The sequence below is a fragment of the Pyxicephalus adspersus genome, chromosome 1 (assembly GCF_032062135.1).
Source record: "Pyxicephalus adspersus chromosome 1, UCB_Pads_2.0, whole genome shotgun sequence".
NCBI classification, from domain to species: Eukaryota; Metazoa; Chordata; class Amphibia; order Anura; family Pyxicephalidae; genus Pyxicephalus; species Pyxicephalus adspersus.
The window spans coordinates 12,241,936-12,251,150 of record NC_092858.1 but is presented as its reverse complement, the minus strand read 5'-3'; the positions used below and the strand labels follow the sequence as shown (position 1 = coordinate 12,251,150).

At 39.4% G+C, this 9,215-nt stretch overlaps 1 long non-coding RNA gene across 1 annotated transcript; it reads right to left on the bottom strand.

The window, feature by feature from the left end:
* Positions 1-2,514: 2,514 nt before the first annotated feature.
* Positions 2,515-6,710, bottom strand: LOC140342554 (uncharacterized). Its single transcript, XR_011923100.1, has 3 exons — positions 6,642-6,710; positions 4,863-4,937; positions 2,515-2,611 (listed from the first exon to the last, which is right to left on the bottom strand). It is a non-coding gene; the product is annotated as an uncharacterized lncRNA (long non-coding RNA).
* Between the last annotated feature and the right edge of the window lie 2,505 nt (positions 6,711-9,215).

Genomic DNA, 9,215 nt, shown 5'->3' with positions numbered 1-9,215 from the left:
TTACATGTGTTTATGACTGTGCTGTTGGTTTTTAATGCACATAAAATATTTTAGGACACTATTTGTTTCAGAATATTTTTTTCTTCATTTCCCTTCTCTAAAAACTGGTGCGTCTTATGGTCCGAAAAATACGGTAGTTAGTTATTTCAGACTTTTTGTGGGCAACATTCTGTGATTTTATCACATCTCAATGGGTTAAAACCAGGGGTGTAGTGGGGCAGGCATGGGTGGGTCCCCTTTTTTTGGGAATAGGCCTATTGTTTGGTGGTCCACGGCTCTGGCCAGTCCACCCCCCCCCTCCGCGGGGTCAGGGGAAGGACCTGGCTGGGGGGCGCACTGGCCAGAGCTGCGGACCACGTCTCCCGTATAAAATTGCAGGCTCAGGGCGGTGGGAGGGTTGTCTCTCTGAACATAACCCACTGGATTATGGTATCATGATGTCACTCTGGGGGACTGAAGGCAGGGGTGTAGTGGGGCGGGAACGTCATGGATAGTACTGTGCCCCCTTTTTTTTATGACTAAACCCCTGGTTAAAACCACACAGTTGTTGTATGGAGATCTGCTGTGGTGCAAATCTGGCTACCCCGATGCGGTTTGAGGCTCCCAGGATCACGTAGCCACAGTTTCCTTTCCAGGGTGTGTAAGAGCCCTTACAGGAAGGGTTTGATGATGAGGTTACAGGGAGGGTTGGAATTTGATGACACAGTTTTTCAGCGATTGGGAGAGCGATTTGTTAACTCTAGTTATTGATGAGAAAAGATCAATAACTGCAAAGCCCTCTCAATATAACTAACACAAAAGAAAATGATTGAAGAAACTTTTTTGCAGGTGTTTAGCAGGCATCACCATGTGGTTTTGTCTGCGCTGTGTAGCATTGCATGGTCAGTGCTCCTGTCAATTGTTTTGATAAACTTCAGTGGGAATGATTTTCAAACACCTGCTGTTTTCAACACTTAGATTGAATTTTAGAAGTATATGTGAGGAAACAATACAAGCAAATGATTTGTTTTTGCTTTCTATATCCCTCCTGTGCAATACAGCACTTGAAAACTACTCCAAGGCTTTGTATTAAAGTTTGTAGCAGCCTGTCATAACCACCTTCAAAGCACTACAAGGCACCTATGGGTTGAAATAGAGTGACCAGTAAGTGGTAATGGACGACCTGTGCACAGGTTCTAGGGAAGGATTAGAGTTGCAGGGAGGGTACATGTTAGAGAATGAGAATATTGCAGATACCAAAAGAGTGTTACAAGAATATGGAAATATGTTAGGCTGGGTAACATATATTTTCCAAGGAATGATAATACATTTCTGGAACACTAAATCATGTGTTATCCTAAAACTTTCAAGGACTCCAATAGTAGGATCTTGCAGTTTTGTCATCCTGCAAATCATGGCTCGGAACATTGGCAAGAACATATCCAAAAGGTCCTGCAAGCAGTGCATGGGTAGGGATAACCACCAAACAACAACTAGAAAAGCTGCACCTAGCTATTGAATGCATAGCAAATTATTTAGGTAAGAAAGGGTCATAAAAACTTTATTTTAAGTAAACCGAGAGTTTGATCGCCTGTCCCACTGGAGCTAGATCTGAACCACCCCTTCTCTCTGCGTAATTATCATCTTCTATGCTCCTTACATAACTGCTGCTGTGGGCTCTGGCGTCTCAAAGTAATGCACAGTTAATGCATGGTTGCAGCTGCCAAGTTGTTCTTCCAAATGCAACTGCATAGCCAAAAGTGACTTACTGGTTTTTAAACTACATCCCAATACACAGCCACATTCTCAAAATAATTCCCAAGTAGCTTTGGGATCCTGAGGTTCATACAGATTTCAAATGGCCCCAAACCACTCCCAGTCCACACAACACATAATCAGAGCCTATCCTGGCACAGAGCTATATGTATAAATAATAAAATAAGAATTACCTATATGTCACCTGTGGGATTAGTTTTGCAGTTTTTCATTGAAGACCTAGGTTTGTCAACTCTAAGTCTTCATGACTTTGCGTACAATGCAGGCAGATCATAGTTGGTGTGGGGGAATGGTACATGTCTGAAGGAACCCCTCATCCATAAGGCAAACAGTTGGCTGGCTCCTGGGAAAACCTATACAAATATTAAAATGCCGTCGGGAAGATCAGGCATTCCTAAATAAACTACATTTGCATGCAGGACATTGTAGCTAACAACCACATGTGATACCTCAATGATTGGAAATCCAATAAATGAAAGGAGAGATCCAGGGACACTCTATGGAAGAAAAAACTAGATGATGCTGAAAGCCCTCCCGTGAGGAAATAAAGGGGGTCTTTCTGACTAGCTACAGCTTCTTATATTCATTGTAAATGGAATATATGGAATTTTGGTATAGAAGAGAAGCCTTTAAAATTGTGCAAGACTAAAGGGAAGGCTGGGTTAATTTTTTTAGAAAGGATAGAGTAATTCAAAGCATTAGAGGGGTACATTTTTTTGATTTTGTTATTTAGCTTGCTGAAAAAAAAGAAGAACAATACATACCATTCATACCATCCAACCTGTGCTAGTTTCTCCTGTACATGAACCGGATATGCAGCAAAGGAACTCACGGTTGTCCTTAGAGAGAGCATTGCCTGTAATTGAAGAGATAGGCTCATTCATATGTAAACTTTAGATTACATTGTCACAATTCATTTACTTTGGAATCAATCGTGATATTATAAAAGCTTCAGAACTCTATCGCTACTGGTAAGCCCCCTCTCCTATAACTCTGACTGCTAAATAAATTGTTTATGAATGTTAAACTATGTTAGGTTACTGAAATATCATTCAGATGATCGATACAGAACAAAATCGTTGTAAATTACATTTAGTACAAGCGAATGACGGGTTCAGCACCTGCTTACCCAACATTAATAGCAAATATAAAGAGAATCTAGGATTTGTTATGTGAAGTGTTGCTTGAAATTTACAACAACATAGATGAAAATCCTCAAATCTAATCAGATATTTGTTTGTCTTTTATTGAGTAGTCTTACTAAAGAAGTGTCAAGAACGAATTAAAATATCTTAAAGGAATATACTTTTTGGAAATGATAAGGTATATGATAAAAATCTCATATAGGCTCTAGAAGATGAATGTAGTTGTTAAAATGTGCAGGTTTAAAAAAAAGTATTCGGTATTCCTGCTATCAAATTCTTTGTACAGACACTTGTTGTTACAAGCAGGGTGACCATCAGAAATTTCTGGGCCCCATACCAGATAAACCTCCTGGCCCTCCCTCCCCTAATTCTAAAAGTCCTATCATTGCAAAAGTCAAACTATTTAATTGGGACCAGGTACAGAAGTACTTCTTGTTACCCCATGGTGGAAGCCCTGGTAGCTCTGTTCATGTTTTGCAAGTTCGGACAAAGACAACCAACTGCTGTTCCAGTGCGTATTACACAGGAATGGTCCATTAGGCATGAGAAATACCAAGTGCCTATTGTTGGAAAGAAGGTGTAGGAGATTGGCATCACTAAGATGCAACTAAGGGTGAAAATGTAAAAGCAGTAATTTCTATATCACACAGAAAAAGAGTTTTAGGGAATTAAATGACCTTCATTTGAAGTCTTCAGTCTTGCGCAAGGTTTGCTAAGGTTTTCAGGTAGTGCTGACCTATTGCTCACTCCCTTGGGGCCTCTGATTTGTACCTAGGTCCCTCCTGATGGGGTGACTACAGAAACTTACATAGGCTAGCAGATCTGTCTTTTCAAAGGTTTATTGTAAAATCCAATAGACAAATATGTGTGGGTGAGCACAGTCTACTTCCTTGCAGCTCATCAGCCCCATCACAACTGAAAATCTCCAACAGCTTCAGGGGGAAACTATTGCTCAATGCCGGGGTGACCTTGTCTACAGTCACAAATTTAAAGAACCTTTTGGTTCCTGTGGTTCCTTTGGTTTGAAGATTTAGACTTCAGTATATGCCAAGCCTTAGTAGCCTTTGGGGGTCACCTGCCTTGACCACTGATCATGTTCATGTGTTCCCCCAATTATCTCCCCTAAGTCTCCAGCAATTTAAACATTTAAAAGCTACCCATCCAAATTGTTTAGCTCAGGTTTTTCTTTTAGTCATGGTATTGCAGTTTATTGTTATTTCTTGTTTTTCTATTTTCTGTTGAAAATGTTTCAATAAAAATGCAATTAAAAAAAAAAACCTACCCATCCAAAAAAGTGAAAAAAGATCCCATAGGCCCAATATCCATTGGTGGTGCAACAGGGCAGTGATTGGCTATTATATATACTGAACAGGTACTACCTATGCAGCAATAAACAACCAACCATCACTCCTTGTGGAGAACCCAGTTCTAGGACTAATTAGAATATACTAGGTTTAACCTCTAAATACTTTGTGACTCAATTTGTACTAAAGGGCTGCCAGATTTGGGTTTAGTTTTATTTTTTTTTTTGCTGACCTAAAATATATAGAAACAAAGTAAATGACATCAGAGTGCAAACTGCACACCTGAGCAGTTACTTGAAGGCTTCTTGGCTTTTCTATTGGAGCCAATGGATAAAATGCTGTGCATGTACAGTATACCAATGTCTACCCATTCCATGGAGAAAACGGAGTATTCCACCAAAACTGGCATATGATATCACCATTGGAGGAGGTTACCAACTGATATGAGCACATGTGTGACTAGAACAAGTAAACACTCTTTTTTTACCAATTTTTGAACTCTGGGGAACTCTGACCCCCATGCAGTTGATGGAGCTCGATGGAGTGGGATGACAAAAACATGCACACTCATGTAGACATTTTCATGTGCTATATATGAGTATTCTTCTAGCAATTGATGATTATTATACTTGCCGGTAATGGTAAATCTGGAACTTACCAACTTTGCTTCTTCCATTGTTCTCTTCCTTGGTGGACATGAAAGGATTTGTTTGGCTTCAGAGCTGAGGACCATCTGCAAACCCCCCAAAAATGGAAACACAGCAATAAATACAATGTCCAATTTTGGGAGATAATTCACCAGTGTACAGTCTAAAACCTTTTAGTAATACAGGCCCAGTGATGGAGTGAGAATGAGACTAGGAGCAAGAGAGAAAATAATGAAAGCCGTTCACTTTGTTACATAAATTATCCCACTGCATGAGATAACTTACCTAGCTTAGTAAATTCAAAGAAAAATCGCTGTGCTCTGTGTTATTGGGCCTTGTTTATTAACCTCCCTAGCAGTTCATTTCTTTCCGGTTGTATATGTCTAAAAGCGGTACATTGCTTTTCATGAAAATTTATTTTACAGTATAATATAATACTATGAGTATAATAAAGTTTAAAACACAAAATCATGTACAAATAATAAATTAAATAAATTAAAAAATATATTTTTATATATTTTTTTGTTTTTTTTTATTTTTTAAATTTAAAAATATATATATTATACTCATACTATTATATATACCGTATTTTTCGGACCATAAGACGCTCAGGACTATAAGACGCACCAGGTTTTCCGCACAAGGGAAAACAAGAAAAAAAAAATTGATTTGATTTCCCCTGAGATCCAGCGTGCGGCACTTGTGCCCGCCCAGGAAGGCCGCGCCGATCTGCATTCATCAAATCAATCGGCGCCGCCTTCGTGGGCGGGCACAAGTGCCGCACGCTGGATCACAGAACAGGCAGAGATCGGCGCAGCCGGGGACCGGCGGGGACACAGGTAAGTAAAAAAATATGCCCCTGTACCTCTGCATTCGGACCATAAGACGCACCCTGATTTTCCCCCCACTTTAGGAGGAAAAAAAGTGCGTCTTATGGTCCGAAAAATACAGTACCTAAAATAAATCTTCATGAAATACAATGTACTGCTTTTACACATATAAATTCAATGTATTGCATTCAATACAGTTATTTTGTATTGAATGCAATACAAATGGATTTTGAATTTCCTGCCCTGCCCCGCCAGTAACGTACACATGCACCGACGTCACTGGGAACTCCCCAGTGACTCATCGGGTGCAGAAGACAACGGAGGAAGAAGAAAGAACACAGCGGTCGCGCCAATGGACGATACAGGACGCCGGCAGATCAGGTAAGCGTTGTATTTACCTACGCCGAGTGTGACTAGGGTTACCGCTTTCACTACTTTTTTCTACCCCGAATCACACTCAGGGTTACTGCTAGGGAAGTTAAAGCTCTCCAAGACTGGAGAAAATTGACTATCATGGGTGAACCTGGGCGATCCAGCAAACCTGGATTGTATTTACTAAAAAGTATTTGCTATTAACGAGCACATAATAATAATTGTTTTCACTTAGCTTAGTGAATCCGGTGAAAATTCACTTTGCGAAGAATAACGAAGCCAGTGCAAAAGAAAAAAAACAGGATTTTTCCTTCAACATGATTGGACGGTTAAAAACAGCAGAGCTTCACTTAATTTACCAAGCTAGGCGCAATATCCCTTGCATGTGGATAATTCACTTTGCTATGTGAACAGACTATATTCCTTTAGTGAATCAGCCCAAAGGTGTACATGTCTCGCAGGCAGAGCCAATAAATGACTTGACTGAAGAGCAATGAAGTTACAATTTTAGAAACACACGCATTGGCCACAGTATGATTCTTTCTAAACTGCAAACACTTTTCTAAACATTACAATGGTTCATCTTACCTCCATTTTAGCTTTGAAGAGCGATCGGTCAAACAAAAGGTTTTCAGTTTCCGTCTCAAAGCCAACATATTCGCTGAAGGAGATGGGCTCTGTTCTGGAAGCTGCGTAGTCTCTGCAGAAGAGAGAAGACCCATCAGTCATGGTTACTGAAGAAACTGCTCATGTGTGTCATGCATCAAAAGAACCTCCATCTACTGTCCATGGAATCTGAAGATCACTTTGTTTTTCTATAAATGGGTGCAGAGTGCAATCCCTCTTTTACCATACATAAAGCTTTTTCCAAAAACAAAATATTGTACGCGACTGATGCATTTTAGTCAAGATGGCCATTACATTTCAGGCTGTGATGGTTTTATTCAGTCAAAGCCTAAAGCAAACCTTTCAATATCAAAGGTGGTAAAATAGATATACTAAGACTTTTTATTCTCTTTATTTGAGTGAATGTCTGAACAGAAAAAAAACATGTTTGGCACATTTCTCCAATACATGCATATTCACCTATTGGTATTACATTTTAAATGGAAGGAGGTGGTGCAAAAAAAAAAAAAAGGAAAACAAGTGAGTTCCTAACTTTCTGTAGTGAGCTAACAACCCAGCATCTCTGCTGGACTAAATTCCAGGGAAAGTTTTAGAGTTGGTAGATGGGTGATTGCTCAGGGTCCCAACTGAAAGAATGGTTGGGGTGCACAGCAGCTGGAATGCTATTCATTTGGTGGCCTCCACTTCAGAGCCTTATTTTGTGTAAAACCATCCCTGCTAAAGTTCCAAATAGGGGCAGCAATGTCTAAATTCTCCCCTTCTGGATCCCAGAATACGTTCCGCTTCATAATATGGACATAAGGGGAGATGTACCAAATAAGTAAATTTTAATCTGACCAGATTCCAAATTTCTTCATTGAGCCAAGAGAGCCTTATATAGAGCAGGTATACAGCTTCACTCTAGTGTAGGACAGGTATTGGGATCACTTTTGCGTAGGGCAGGTCCTGGATTTGGTTTTTGGAGATCATAGATGTGTGAGGTTCCAAGTGGAAGGTGTTCACCCAGGATGGAAGGGATCTTCATGTGCACAGAAGAGGATTAATAGTACAGAAAACTATTACTAAAACACCCATATAGTTTGTTGTTTCTGACCACCTTCTGAAATGGTATTTGTCTGGATGTCATGCTGATCCGCGGACATGTGTACTGTCTAAGTCTCCAACCTCTTAAATGGGAGGGTAGGGGGTTAATGGGGGAAAGCAGCAAAATAATTTTTAGGTGCATGGGGGTGAATAAGGAGATGAGGCTGTGGTACATCCAATGGGTAATTCTGGGTGAGTGCACCCGGAAATGGTAACTATATGCCTGAAAGAAGTCTTATTGAGGTGGACAGAAAGCCAAATAATGGGAAAAGCAGCAGCCACATAACTTAAAATGAGGAGCAAGAAGTGGCAACATGCAGGTGTTGACCTTTTGTTTTTAAAGATGGAGATACTGGTATTGAGAGCATTTGGGGGGGTTATACTCGGGTATATAGATGTAATTTTGCTTTTCAAGCAAAAATCTTTAATTACAAATAACAAATAAGAAAATATCATATAAAAAGTAAAAGCCTACAGAATAAATGAGATTCATTCACTAACAGATGTAGCTGTATAAGTTTGCCCTTTTAGTGGGATTTTGGAAAAGATTTAACACTTCTATGGAGTGGTGTGATATGCTCCTCTAAAACTGACGTGTCAAGATTGAGTGCTGATACCGACTTTGAAATTTTGCAGAGCCGAGGGAGAAATCTTGCAGGCCCAGACAACAAATTATCAGCTTTATTGTGGGGTGTCTTACCATATGTTATCATGGAACTTTAGACATTTCGAGTAATTCAACTTGCTAACGTAATCCGCACATGTGAAAATATTCCACAGGGAGAAAAAAATCAAGTATAAATCATTCAATTTCCCAACCTCGGCCGTGTCTATAGTTCAAATCCGAACCCCATCATAAATCCTGAAATGGCTTTCATTTACGACATGTGTAGTAGTTTTGTTTAACTTCAGAAGCACGTTATAATTTTAGATTTTGCTGGTTTTATAGACATTTCATAGAGGGGAGGGAGGAGAAGTACATCGCTTGGTAAATCCATATGTTTTCACTTTTAAGTAATTAAAGGGTCAGTCCAACCAAAACTCATATTTTACTTTGTTAGATGCTAGGAAGTGAAGCCACCCACAGGTTTGTTACATTTTCCAAGGATTCTTTTCTATGCTCCTCAGTCTCATTTCATGAAATAACTTTTGTATTTTCAATATTGTAACTTTTTGCTTTTTTTTTTAAATTTAATTTTTAATTATTTGGCGTCCATTTAGATCCATGCAGTTCAGTAAAGTATGTTATGATGTGATTTAGACATTGAATATTAATGGACCAGACATCCAGCACATCCTATTATGCGAAAATAAGAACTAGACTCGTTTTTGTACCATTATGAACTACAACACAGGTGCATTGCATTGGAGCGTCATTGAAAATCCATGACACTGCAAAATGGCAAAGCATGTATTCTGCTATAATTCATATTGTGCTACCATACTTGTTAT